Source organism: Nymphaea colorata, chromosome 1 (assembly GCF_008831285.2).
Source record: "Nymphaea colorata isolate Beijing-Zhang1983 chromosome 1, ASM883128v2, whole genome shotgun sequence".
NCBI lineage: Eukaryota > Viridiplantae > Streptophyta > Magnoliopsida > Nymphaeales > Nymphaeaceae > Nymphaea > Nymphaea colorata.
Genome location: NC_045138.2, coordinates 5,575,791 through 5,590,803, shown reverse-complemented (window position 1 = coordinate 5,590,803; position 15,013 = coordinate 5,575,791). Strand labels below are relative to the sequence as shown.

Genomic DNA, 15,013 nt, shown 5'->3' with positions numbered 1-15,013 from the left:
ATGGAGTCCATCACCACATCTATGGATTCCATCAAGCGGGTAGCAGAGGGTTTAGCATCTCTGCTTGCCCTTTTCTTCATCTGTAAAATTTGGCAAAAGAGGAAAAGGGAAGGAAGATGCCGACTATCGGAACCCAATGGTTCTTGGCCAATAGTCGGACACCTCGACCTGCTGACTGGAACCACACCTCTCTATAGAACTATCGCTGCTCTTTCAGAGAAGCACGGGCCTCTCTTCAGTCTCCAACTGGGACAAATGCATGCCATTGTGGTGAGCAGCATGGACCTCGCCAAGGAGTGCTTCACTGTCAATGACCGAGCATTTGCCGGTCGGCCACAGCTAGAAGGTTGGAAACACCATGCCTACGATCGTGCCATGTTCTCATTCAGCCCATACGGACCTTACTTTTGTGAACTCCACAAGATCGTCGCCACCGAGCAGCTGTCAAGCCAGCAATTTGAGCTGCTCAAGCACATCCGGGTAGACGAGGTGGGCTTCTTGATGCGGCGCCTGTACGGCAGTTGCAGAAACCATGAGCCGGTAGAGATGAAGCAGCATTTGACCTGCATGGCCTTGAACATCATCCTCAGGATGATCGCCGGAAAATGGTACTTTGATTTGGACGGTGAAGGAAAAGAGTTTAGTGAAGCTCTGGATGAGTTTGCCAATCTAGTTGGTATGTTCACCGTCTCTGACGCGATCCCGTGGCTAGATGTGGGTGGTCACCTCAATGCCATGAAAAGGGTTCACCTGAAGATGGATGAAGTTGCCTCGGCTTGGCTTGCAGAGCACCGCCGAAAGGAATCCAGTAGTGCCGACGAGAAGAGAGACTTGATTGACGTGGTCATTAAAGAATTAGATGACGGTCACTTGTTCGAAAATCATCAAACTGATGCCATTATTAAAGCCACCGGTATGGTACGTTACCACCTCTCCTTCTGTTGCTCCTATTTGTCCTTAAATACAAAAAACACTATAATTTAGTTCTGCAGGTAAAACAAGTTACCAAAAACAATTTCATATAAACAATATGATAAAGAAAATCTTAATAGACACAAGATCAGAAGATAATCATATTACAGCAAATATTTATCATGGCTACTATTTGTCTCTGGAACACTCTCCATGAGACCTTCAATAGTCTACTACCTAGTTTCAAACTTACACAAGCTCCACGAGTGCCTGACTTCTCATATTTATAGTGGTTGGTTTTGAAACTTTGCGGAGATCAACGGTTGAAAGGTGACCCGCTAGAATCTTAATCTCTGGTTCTGATTAAGCCTTTGCTGCTTTATGCTTTTCTGTTTGTATTTGTCTGCCTTTGTGCTCCATCTCTTTGCTTCAAATCTCTTTTACTTTATTCTTTGTTTGCCATTCAAATTTCTTTTTCTTTACTTTATTCTCTGTCTGCCGTTCGAATATCTTTTTCTTTACTTTATTCGTTGTGTTTTTTCTTTTGTTTTATTCGATGCAATTGTCTTTTCCTCTTTAGAATATGTTCCCAATCAATCACAACTTTTTCATGTACATGGTAGTGATTGAAGTATTGACTGGGTCTTTATTCCTTCGAGGGTTACCTCGCATAGTTCTTTACTTTTTGCACATTCTGAACACTTATGCTCCTGATATTTTTGCATGTACTGGCAATATTCCTTCAAGTTCTTAGTTCCCATTATTGGTCCTTTGATTGCTCTTGTCTGAGACATTGCTGATATTTCTTTGCTGATATTTCTTTACAATTGAACTAGAAAACTCAATTGTAAAGAAAGAAATTAGGAGGCTAGTCAACAACATAAAATTATTTGATTTTGATATCGAAATAATCAAGACTAACGAAAATTGCTATACAGACTATTTATCAAGGAATGTAAAATAACAGTAGAAGGAGAAAATGCTACCAGATATATGAACTAATTAGCACAAACCACACACATTGGTACTCATATTCACCAATAACCACTGAAAGTGGAAAAGAATATGGCTAGTCCAGAGCAAACGGCTCCTGGTAAAGACGAATCAAATCCGTTGAAGGATGGTCACTTTCCAAAAGTGATTAAAAGACTAACCATCAGAATACACACACAATTTGAGTTGCTGCTAAAAGCCAATCTCTCAATAACACCAATTGTTTATTTGTGCGGCTAGTAAGGATGGAGTTAGAAGAACAGCAAACCCAACTAGCAATACTACAAAACCAAGTGAAAGAACTACTAAAATGGAAAGCCCAAATAGAACCTTTGATAAAAATCCCAGAAAACCTAGAAGCCCCAGTAAAAATTTTTGAACCAAAGACCCTGGAAGTTACAAACCAAGAAGAACCTAGTTTATCTTTCAAACCGAGATTTAAGAATGTCAACCTAAACCAGAGATTTCAGAAAATAAACATGTCAGTCAAAACCAATCTGTTCACTCCACTTCATACACAAACCTATTTAGAAACTATCCAACAAGAGAAAATAGAAAGCCAATCCATAACAGTAAATAATTATCTAGCTTGTGTAAGTTTGAAACTAGGTAGTAGACTATTGAAGGTCTCATGGACAGTGTTCCAGAGACAAATAGTAGCCATGTATCTTCAACTTCGTCAGAGGTTGATGAACTATCTGTAAGTATTGTAAGTATGCTTTTTTTATTGAATAAAGTGTTAGTTTTCCTTACGAGTATGTGTTAGTATTTTGATTTTCAAGCATGTGTAGAGTAGTTTTATTTTCTGTCAATTGCATCATTTGGAACACCAAAGTCCATCTATATGAATATACGGCAAAAGAGGAGTCTGAATGTGTAACCCAAGAGGGAAAGACCCCAGACGAGTACCCACAAAGGCAGAAGCCGATCGGGGAAAGTCAGATGGTCATAAAGAAAACTGAGGTTATTTCACTTCCTGCAACGGATAGATTATAAGACACAAAGCACATACTAGAAAATGAGAATATTTGCACTTCTCGAATAGGAAAACACTCCACAAATCATGGATAAATCAGAATTTGGAAAAATTTTACAGGAATTAGAACTAGTTTTAGAAAATCAGAAAAGAATAAGTAACCAACTAAATGACTTTATAAGAAACATAAATCAGAAAAAACCTGAAGTTCAGAAAATAGAACGAGAACCAGAAAAACTCTATATTTCAGACCAGATAGTCAAAAGAGAGATAAAATATTTGACGACCTTGTACAACTAGGATTTAGTAATAGGAAGAGTAATAACGGAGTCGTTCATATGAACAGAGTAGAATACGAAACTGGCTCTAAGAAAACATTTGTCTTCGGACAAAAATGCCAAATGATTGAAACAAACTTAGATAGGAAATTTCTAGAATTAAACCAGAATGACATGTATCTAATATTAGACGAAGAAAAAATGAATACAGAAACAGTGCTAGAAAGAATAAAAAGACTAAACGAAGAAAATAAGCCTAAAAAAGAAAAGATACGGCAATATGAAGGTTACCCTGCCGATACACCACAGTCGGTGCAAGGTTGCCCAGCGTATCTGGAAGATAAAATGGACAAAATAATAAATTTACTAGAAAAGCTTGTGGAAAAACTCGACCAGCAATTTGAAAAAAGAAATGAAAAATTAGATAAGGTAAATGAAGAGGAAATTAACATGTTAGAAACAAATAGTCTTCAAAAAATAGAAATAGGTAGTGAAATCGAAACAGAAAATTATGAACCAAGTATAACATATACTGAATTAATGGATCAAGGACAAAACATGGAAATAAATGTGAATACAACACCCAAATAAGGAATTAAAATCAAAGAGGAATATCCAGCAGGTTCAAGAACTCACAAAGGAAATCCAAATAGGAATAGACATTAAGATGACTATAGTAAAAATGAACGATGGGAAAGAATTTGGAAATCTAGACTAAAAAACAAAATAGAAGAAAAAGAATGAAAACAAGGAATATTAAATCTAGATAACACATAATGTTATTACAAATCTGGAAAGCTGAAATTATCAAGCACATTACAGAAATCAAAATAGAATTAAAAAATGTACCAACATATATATTGAAAATTCATTTATAGGAAACATATATTTATGGTTTGATCAGCTACCAAACTCTTCAAAAGAATCTTTATGAGCAGAAACTGATAGTAAAGGAACAACAACAACGAATCCTTTAGAGATATTAGAAAAATATCTAGAATCAATTAAAGCAGAATTCTCACATTTGAATATCGAAAAAATATATGAAGACCAAATTAAAGTAACTGCTAGACAAAACATACTGCATCTAACAATATGTGATATGTGTTATTTAGAAGAATATATACAACTATTTAGTAAATATTATTATCTGGCAAGTATAACTATAGAAGAAAAACCAAGATATTTAGATCTATTCTTTTCAAAATGATCACCAGTAATATATGGACAAGTGATAAAAACAATTCAGGAAAATAAACCAAATGAAGACACGTTAGGATCAAGAATATAATTCATAAGGACATGGTTCAAAACAATGTGTAAAGAATATGTAAAATCGAAAAAACTAAATCTTATAATACAATCACCATATAAATGTTGTGACGAACATATAATACCACAGTTAGGATGTAAATCATATTACAAAACTAAGAGACATAAAAAGTATAAGAAACTTAAACACTATTACAAAAAATATAAGAACAAATACCCAAAGAGAAGATAGTACGTAACAAATAAAAATAAGTATCTAAAAAACCCCAAGAGTTGTAAATGCTAAAATTGCGGAAAAATTGGACATATAGCCAAAGACCTTAAACAACAAATAAAAAAAAGTTAATAAATGTAATAGAAAATGATTATATAAATATTGAAAACCTTAGTGAAACAGATATATCGGAGAATGAAACAATATATGAAACAGAAAGTAGTAGTGAATATGAGTGATAAAATAGAAAGACCTCAAGATATTAGATATCAGGAAGAATTAACCAAAGATTATACAATTCAAAGAGTCATATTCGAAGAAAAAATATTTAGACAAATAGAAAAACAAGAATTAGATATAAGTATCGAAAAAATATTTGATTTTCCATTTGTAAGAAAAATACCAGTAATAAAAACAATGGTTAAAAAGAATATTACATAATCAATCAAAGGGAACGTGTAATAGATATAGAACATACAGGATTATCAAAAGAAACAACTAGAGTACCATTGATAAGTAGACAAGGAATCTATGAAGAACTAAAACAGTTAAAAGTAAAAAAAACCCCATGAAACAATTTCATATAAAAGGAAACATAGATAGTATGATAAAGAAAATCTTAATAGACACAGGATCAGAAGATAATTATATTACACCAGATATGATAAACAATGATATTGTTTTGCTAAGTGAACATAGGTACAAGTATATCCAAGGGAACATTATTAAAAATATGGGAAAAGTCAGCAAAGAAATTAGGATAGCAGACTACATGTTTGAAATAGAATTTGAGATACAATCACTTAGAAACGATAAACTAACAGGAATCATACTAGGGAACAAATGACTAAACAAATACAAAAATTTCAAAATAGAGAAAAACGTATTAGAAATTGAACACTTGGGTAAACCTATAATAATCCCTAGAAACTTAGATGATTAGCCAAATAAGTAAAAGAAATTTTGAACAAGATATGAAAAATGCTTTAGACAAAGCAGTAGAAGAAAAAAGACTAAGAAAAGAAAAAACTAATATTCAAAGTATATCTAATGCTATATAAGTTTATCAACAATATTAGAAACGAGATAGAAGAAAAAAGATTAGCATTAGAATCAGCATATACAAAATATGAATATGATAGTTATGACAGTGATTTAACAGACTACAGAAATTGGTACAACGATTATGATGACGATATAATGTGGAGAAATATAATAAACAGAATGGAAGGATGATAAAACTAAGAAAATGTCTAACGTATATAACTCCAATAAACTAGAAAGACATAAGACAAATAGTTGTTATATGAAGTAAATGGAATATTTGGCTAAGAAAGATGTTTATAGTAAGACAATTCATTGATAAACTGATACATAAAGTACATGAAAGATGGTTGAGAGAAATAAGAAACCTAGATTCGGATGAAACAATGTCAGATATATCATACGACAAATCAGAATGTTTCTAACTACAAGTGTAAAGGTATATAATAACCAAACTAAAAACTTTGTGCGCAAAAGAACAGGAAAATTATTTAGAATATATATATATATATGTTCTTAAATTTATAGGGAAACTAGGAAATGGGGTGACAAGAAGAAAATTTAAAGACTATAGAAGAGAATTTTTTACATACCTAAGAACCAGAGCAGTAGCCGAATGGAAAATTATGACCTATTAGAATAAAAAGGATAAAAGAATAGCACATACGTCCCACCAAGCTTTTGGAAGAAAAACTTATAGTGATGAAGAGACAAGTGAGGAGGAATGAACATTAATAAAAATAAATTTTATATATACACTAATCAAAGTCATACCAAGATGATATAATAACCGATATTACACTGCCTACATAAACACAGGAGCACAGATAAATTTATGCAAAAAAAACTGTTTACCAGACAATATATGGGAAAAATTAGATAATCCACTAAAGGTTAGAGGATTTAATGGAGCCAAGGCTACAATAAACTATAAAGCAGAAAATGTTAATGTACAAATTTGAAAGAAGATAATCAAGATCAACAGAATATATGCATTTGAATTACATAACAAAGATATTATATTAGGAAGACCATTCCTAAATGGTTATCTACCAATAAACATAACAAACAAATATTTAATATTAACAACACCTTGTGGAGAAAAAATAAATGCTCTAATAGTAAATAATAATGAACGAAAACAAACAACATGGATTAAAGGAGATAGTAAACTAACACAGAGGATGACACGAGAAAAAATAAATACCATCACCATAAATATGTATGAAATAAACGAGTTAGAAAATATAGAACAAAGACTTGCAGAATTATATTCTGAAAACCCATTACGACATTGGGAAAAACGTAAAACTATTGTTAAGATAGAATTAATAAAAGAAGACAGTATAATAACTCAACCACCACTAAAATATATACCTGATGACGGAATTCGATATACATATAAATTAACTACTGAAAGGAAATTACATCCAAAAATCAAACTCAAAACATAGTAGTCCAGCATTTATTGTAAATAAACATAGTGAACAAAAACGAGGAAAGACTAGAATGGTCGTAGACTATAGAAACCTAAACGATAAGGTAAAAACATATAATTATCCTATACCAAACAAAATATTAAAATTAAAACAAATATCAAGATATCAATAATTTAATAAATTCAATTGTAAAAGTGGATTTTACCATCTAAAACTCGAAGAGGAAAGTAAAAAATTAATAACATTTACCGTACCTAATGGATTTTACGAATGAAACGTACTACCATTTGGATATAAAAATGCATCAAGAAGATTTCAAAACTTTATGGAACAACAATTTAAAAGACTAAGGAATTGTATAATCTATATATATGATATATTACTATTTAGCCATACGCAAGGAGACCATTACGAATTGTTAAATGAATTCATAAACTATGCAACTAAAGTTGGAGTGGCAATAAGCAATAAAAAAGCAGTAATTTGTAAAAAACAGATAGACTTTTTAGGTATAGAAATAAATAAAGCTGGAATAAAAATACAGACATATTATCCAGAAAATAGCACCAACTGAAGAATTAGATACAAAAAAAAAATTACAGTCATTTTTAGGACTAGTAAATCAAGTCAGAGAATATATCCCTCATTTAGCTAAACATTGTAAAACTTTACAAGAAAAATTAAAAAAGGATAGAAAATATTATTGGACTGAAGAAGATAAACAACATATAAATCAAATAAAAACAGTTTGTAAAAATCTACCTAAATTAGAATTCCCTAACGAACAAAAACCATTTATATGAATCATCGAAAAAGATGCTTTAGAATTTAACTACGGATCAGTATTGAAATATAAATATGTTAATGAGAAAAATGAGTAACTTTGTCGATATCATTCAGGAAGTTTTAAAGAAAATGAAATAAAATGGGAGATTAATAGAAAAGAACTGCTAGGATTATATTATGCATTATTACATTTCGAAATATATGTAGTCTATACAAAATTTAAAGTTAGAACAGATAATACACAGGTAAAATATTGGCTAAATGCTAAACTAGAAAATTCATTTCTAAAGAAAGAAATCAGGAGGCTAGTCAACAACATAAAGTTATTTGATTTTGATATCGAAGTAATCAAGACTAACGAAAATTGTTATGCAGACTATTTATCAAGGAATGTAAAATAACAGCAGAAGGAGAAAATGCTACCAGATATATAGACTAATTAGCACAAACCACACACATTGGTACTCATATTCACCAATAACCACTGAAAGTGGAAGAGAATATGGCTAGTCCAGAGCAAATGGCTCCTGGTAAAGACGAATCAAATCCGTTGAAGGATGGTCACTTTTCAAAAGTGATTAAAAGACTAACCATCACAATACACACATAATTTGAGTTGCGGCTACAGCTTATTTGTGCAGCTAGTAAGAATGGAGCTAGAAGAACAGCAAACCCAACTAGCAATACTACAAAACCAAGTGAAAGAACTACTAAAAATGAAAAGCCAAAATAGAACCTTTGATAAAAATCCCAGAAATCCCAGAAGTCCCATTAAAAATTTCAGAACCAAAGACCATAGAAGTTAGAAACCAAGAAGAACCCAGTATATCTTTCAAACCGAGATTTAAAAATGTCAACCTAAACTAGAGATTTCAGAAAACAAACATGTCAGTCAAAACCAATCTGTTCACTCCACCTCAGACACAAACGTATTTAGAAACTATCCAAAAAGAGAAAATAGAAAACCATAATAGTAAATAATTACCTAAGAAACCTAAAGAAAGTTTATGATTTCCTAAACAAAAATCACAGAGAAAAGAATACAGTATTAGGGAAAGGCTATACCACCATCCCATATCCAGGAATAAATAAAATGATAGTCTATCCAAATACAAATCCAAATCTAGTAAAAAATGGTACACAGTTATGAATTACTGCATATTGTATACACCAGTAATGCCAAGGAACTGGAAGAAATTCTAGAATTATGCAAAGTAGCTAAACGTTATCTAAAAATAACAAAGGCACCACTTATTTTTTTAAGAATATATGCTGCCATACCAACCATTTATGCAATAAAGATGAGATTGACTAAAGAAATGGTAAACTCATAATCCCAACAGCAAGAAGAAATACTATTGCCAGAAATGAAGGAATTCTTCTCCAAGAAAAGGCCCCATTTCTTCAGTCAATCCCATCTTTCTTGCATATATCAGAGCAATTAAAGGAACAGAATGAAATATCTTTGGTGATATTTCTTTCTTTAAAACTGTCTTCCTAATATAATGTTCACTCTACCTCATGTCTTTCTGGTTTAATTCTAGAAATTTCCTATCTAAGTTTGTTTCAATTATTCAGCATTTTTGTCCGAAGACAAGTGTTTTCTTAGAGCCAGTTTCATATTCTACTCTATTCATATCAACGACTTTGTTATTACTCTTCCTATTACTAAATCCTGGTTGTACATAGCCATCAAATATTTTATCTCTCTTTTGACTATCTGGTCTGAAATATAGAGTTTTTCTGGTTCTCGTTCTATTTTTTGAAGTTCAGGTTTTTTCTGATTTATGTTTCTTATAATGTCATTTAGTTGGTTACTTATTCTTTTTTTATTTTCTAAAACTAGTTCTAATTCCTGTAAAATTTTTTGATTTATATGTTGTTTATCTTCTTCAGTCCGACAATGTTGTTTATCTTTTTTAGTTTTTCTTGTAAAGTTTTATAGTGTTTAGCTAAATGAGGGATATATTCTCTGACTTGATTTGCTAGTCCTAAAAATGACTGCAATTTCTTTTTTGTATCTAATTCTTCAGTTTGTGCTATTTTCTGGATAATATGTGTCTGCATTTTTATTCCAGCTTTATCTATTTCTATACCTAGAAAGTCTATCTATTTTTTACAAATTACTGCTTTGTTTTTGCTTATTGTCACTCCTACTTTAGTTGCATAGTTTATGAATTCATTTAACAATTAGTAATGGTCTTCTTGCGTATAGCTAAATAGTAATATATCATCTATATAGATTATACAATTCCTTAGTCCTTTAAATTGTTGATCCATAACGTTTTGAAATCTTCTTGGTGCATTTTTATATCCAAATGGTAGTACGTTCCATTCGTAAAATCCATTACTTACTGTAAATGTTGTTCATTTTTTACTTTTCTCGTCAAGTTTTCGATGGTAAAATCCACTTTTACAATCGAATTTACTAAAGTATTGATGTTTTTTCGATTTTACATATTCTTCACACATTGTGTTGAACCATGTCCTTATGAATTCTATTCTTGATCCTAACGTGTCTTCCTTTGGTTTATTTTCCTGAAATGTTTTTATCACTTGTCCATATATTACTGGTGGTAATTTTGAAAAGAATAGATCTAAATATCTTGGTTTTTCTTATATAGTTATACTTGTCTGATAATAATATTTACTAAATAGTTCTATATATTCTTCTAAATAACACATATCACATATTGTTAGATTCAGTATGTTTTGTCTAGCAGTTATTTTAATTTTATCTTCATTTATTTTTTCGATATTCGAATGTGAGAATTTTGCTTTAATTGATCCTAAATATTTTTCTAATATGTCTAAAGGATTCATTGTTGTTGTTTATTTAATATCAGTTTCTGCTCGTAAAGATTCTTTTGAAGAGTTTGGTAACTGAGCAAGCCACAAATATATGTTTCCTACAAATGAATTTTCAATATGCGTTGGTATATTTTTTAATTCTATTTTGCTTTCTGTAATGTGTTGGCTCGTTTCAGCTTTCCAGATTTGTCATAACATTAGTATATTGTTTGTGTTATCTAGATTTAATATTATGTGTTTCCATTCTTTTTCTTCTATTTTGTTTTTTAGTCTATATTTCCAAATTCTTTTCCATCATCCTTTTTTACTATAGTCATCGTAATGTCTATTCCTACTTGGATTTCCTTTGTGCTAAGCTATTGTCAACCGCCATTTGTAGGGAATTTTCTAACGACAAACTTGAGAGATTTTGACAGTAGAAAGAAAAAATACATAACATACTTATTTTGGATTTCAGATTCTTAGGACTTGAAAACCATGGGTTTAAGATCGGATTTTTCCCTTTCAATTTTAACTCTAACCTTTAATTTTTCAACATAAATGTTAAGTATGGATCTTTGGTCTCCACTAAGATACTTAGTTTGATGAACCGTGTTTATTCTTGAAAGGTTTGGTCGCCATGTTTATTTAATATTTCAGATTTTTCTTACTAACCGATTTTGTTGTTTGTTTCTTGTGGTGATTTAAATTTATTCTTTTTATAACTTTCAACATTTTCTTGTCATTTAAGCTTGTGTCATCACTTGCCAACTAATTCACCAGATTTCTTTCCATCGAGCTATCATCATCCTTACCAAGTTTGATATTTTTATTTTGTAACTTGTATTTAAAAAAATTCTAAGACATACTTAAAAATAATTAAAAGAAAAAGTCACCTAACCTTAAGTTTCATATTGTTAAAAATACCCTTAGGTTTTGCACTACTAATAAAAAACTATTTTTTTCGGAAAAGGCCACAATATTTGTAAGTTGATTTGTTAATTTGTATTAGTTGTTTTTTTTACTACTTCAATAACATTAATGCATGATCAGTTATATCTAAATGACTTTGTTTTTTATATATAAAGATTTGAAAGGAAATTAAGCTTAAATACAATTTACTGTCAATTTAGCACAAAAAGCCAAAACTTTCTTTTGTTCCCATTGCCTTTAAGGTCCAAGGTTGTTTCCTAGCCTCAGGGGTGGAACCAAAAATTTTTGGCTGTATAAAAATTTTGTTGCTGGCATAGGCCCAACCTATATGTTGCTGAGCCTGTCATGAAGGCAGTGCATCTTCAACCTTGAACCACAATTTTATCTACAGGAATCAAACTCACGATCAGACTTTCACCAATTTATCAGTCTGACCAGCTACACTTGCCGCAGCTTGAAGCCTAGAAATAGTTTACTGACTCAACAAATTGAATTTTTACATATTTAACAAGCACTAAATAATCTTTTGCACCTTTTCTATTATAGCGATTAAAAAAACTTTTTTGTATTTTGTCGATATGAGCATGCTAGCTGCAGTTTCTATTATTGCTGAATTTTTAACATAGTTTTAAAAATTTTGTGAAATTCTTTCATGTCTTTCTTCCATCTCCATGTTAATCGTTTAAGTAAACAATTTGAGGACTTTACAAACCGACGAACTTTTTTGAACCTCATCAACAGATAAAGTTTGGGTTGGACCCAAGCGTCGCCGAGTACAATTTCAAGGATCCGTTCTAGCCGAGTCAGGAATCACATTTAGACATGGATTTTCATTTTCTTTTGAAATCAAAACCGATCGAATTAACCTTTGATCCACTACCTTATATATGGTCCATAAATAAAGTGAAAAAATATAGGTTGTCTTTATTGCACCATGGATTTGAGATCCTTTGTGATCTTATATCCCTAGGATCTGAATTTAAGATCGGATACCCCCTCCCCTCTCCCCAATTCATGATTGTTAACATGTAGTATGAATTAAATTTATGCTATTGAGATCCCAAAGCACACCTTTTTATGTAGTCTCGAATCTTAGATCCGATGCTATCAAACACAACCATAAGGACGTTTGATTCTCTCTAATTTTAAATTTTCAAGATTTGAGATCGATGGATCCTCATGATTTGAGATCTATGGATTTAATATCAGACCCTCTTCCAATTTTAATCCAGGCATGTTCTTGTATTTTATATTTAGGGGGCATTTGATAGTCTTGTATCTGAAAGGTCCACAAACATTATGTCACACCCTACTCCTATCGGACATCAGACATGGTTTTGGATATAAACTAAGGATCTCAATTCTTCTTTTTCACATAATGGAAAAAAGCTAGTGTTTGTTGGTCGTACATAAAAGCGACATTAGATCAGCCTAGGATCTGGGCACCAGTAAAGGCAATAGATCTACTTACCACCAACCTCCATTGTCCTGAATTATTCCAGGTTTTGGTAGTCACCCGGACGGAGGCCACAGCAATCACACTTGAGTGGGCTCTCTCTCTTTTGCTAAACAACCCACATATCTTAAAGAAGGCCCAAGATGAGTTGGACTGCCACGTGGGCAAAGACCGACAAGGTGGACGAATCAGACATCAACAACTTGCCTTACTTGCAGGCCATAGTCAAAGAGTCAATGCGCCTATACCCAGCGACACCACTTTTGCTCCCACACGAGTCAATGGAACCCATTCAACTTGGTGGGTTCGATGTGCCGGTTGGCTCGACCTTTTTTGTTAACGCATGGAAGATTCATCACGACCCGACATTGTGGACAGACCCAGAAGAGTTCAAGCCAGAGAGGTTCTTGAGCAGCGGCAGTGAGATGACCAGCTTTGGTGGTCAAGGCTTTGCGTTCTTGCCATTTGGATCGGGAAGGAGGATCTGCATTGGCTGGTGGATGGCCATGCAAGTTCTTCACCTAACTTTGACACGCTTGCTGCAGAGCTTTGAATGGTTTACACCCATGAATGAGCCAGTTGACATGACCGAGGGACATGGCCTAGCCCTGCCCAAAGCAACTCCGCTTAGAGTGCTTTTGAGGCCTCCCTCCCCACCTCTATTTGTTACTTGTTTTTAGTGTATGCAATAACATTACCGATGATATGGCAGGTTTATGGTTTCATTTTTTGAACAAATTTTCCAGTTCAATTCAAAATGAATAATGTGGTGAAAATAAATTAGAATGTTAGACAAAAGGAAAATTCTAGATGTTGCATGTTAATTGATCATGTTGGGGTGTCTGAATAGGTACTGAGTTTCAAGGAACATAGTGTAGCTGGTCGGATTAGTGGATCAGTAAAATCTTACTTAATTGCGCGTTGAATTCTTGTAGATGCTACTTTTCTGGTCAGGAAACTACCATGGACACTACTCTCTGAGTTGAGGGAAGTAACCATAAGTTCATCTGGGTCAAGTTGAAGAGATTTCAACTTCTCACCCCAGCGGTGGGTTCCCTCCTGCTCACCCAAACTGAATAAATAGCAACAGAAGTGGGGTAAAGCAGCTTGTGATGCATTTTTAAATTTGAAGTTGATGCATGAATAGCAATAAGAAAATTTGAAGGAAAACAAGGTAACATACTTGAAATCGTCAAATAAAATTGGCACACGTTGGCCAAATTTTGAGCGCAGACAGGTAAAACTAAAGCAGAGAACAAGTAGTTTTGTAGTAGTAATATAAAACGATTTTAACAGAACTCTAAGTTTGGATCACCTCATTTTGGAGGATCCTTTCCAAACCAAGGTGGAAGGTGAAAAGGCATTTTTTTTTTCACCTCGTACTTGAGTGGAAAGCATTGAAAACATGCAAATAAGCAACAATTTTGTGGATTGAAATTACAAAAATTTAAATAGATGAGGGAAGAAAAAGGGGATAGGATGTTTTTATGCGAGTGTTGGCTTGGGGTTTTCTTCTTCATTGCTTGGGGTTTTTATGTTCTCCACTGACTCGAAGCAACAAGAGGCATTAATAGAGAGGGAAAGAAAACTTCAATTTCTTGTGTGAGGTTCTTCATTGTTCTTTTTTCTTCACTTTTTTATGACCATTGGGGCAAGAGAAAGATGACTTTGTCATGAGATCTATCTACCTTGTGGTGATCTGTCGATTTTTTGTTATCGGATTGCTCTCAACCTTGTGGCATTTATCTCTTACTTTTTCGTGGGATTTCCATGTAGAAAATTAGTATTTATCTTCTTTTGGTGTTTGCTTTTATTTCATTGGTTGTTACGTTCCCGTCCACTGAAATCTCTTAATTAATAAAAGTTTTATTTGGGAGTGCGGGTGGAAGAAATATTGTTCGTTTATTTGCACAGAATAAA

At 32.7% G+C, this 15,013-nt stretch overlaps 1 pseudogene; it reads left to right on the top strand.

Moving 5' to 3' along the window:
- LOC116245858 (xanthotoxin 5-hydroxylase CYP82C2-like) overlaps positions 1–15,013 on the top strand; it is a 19,225-nt pseudogene continuing 4,212 nt past the window's right edge.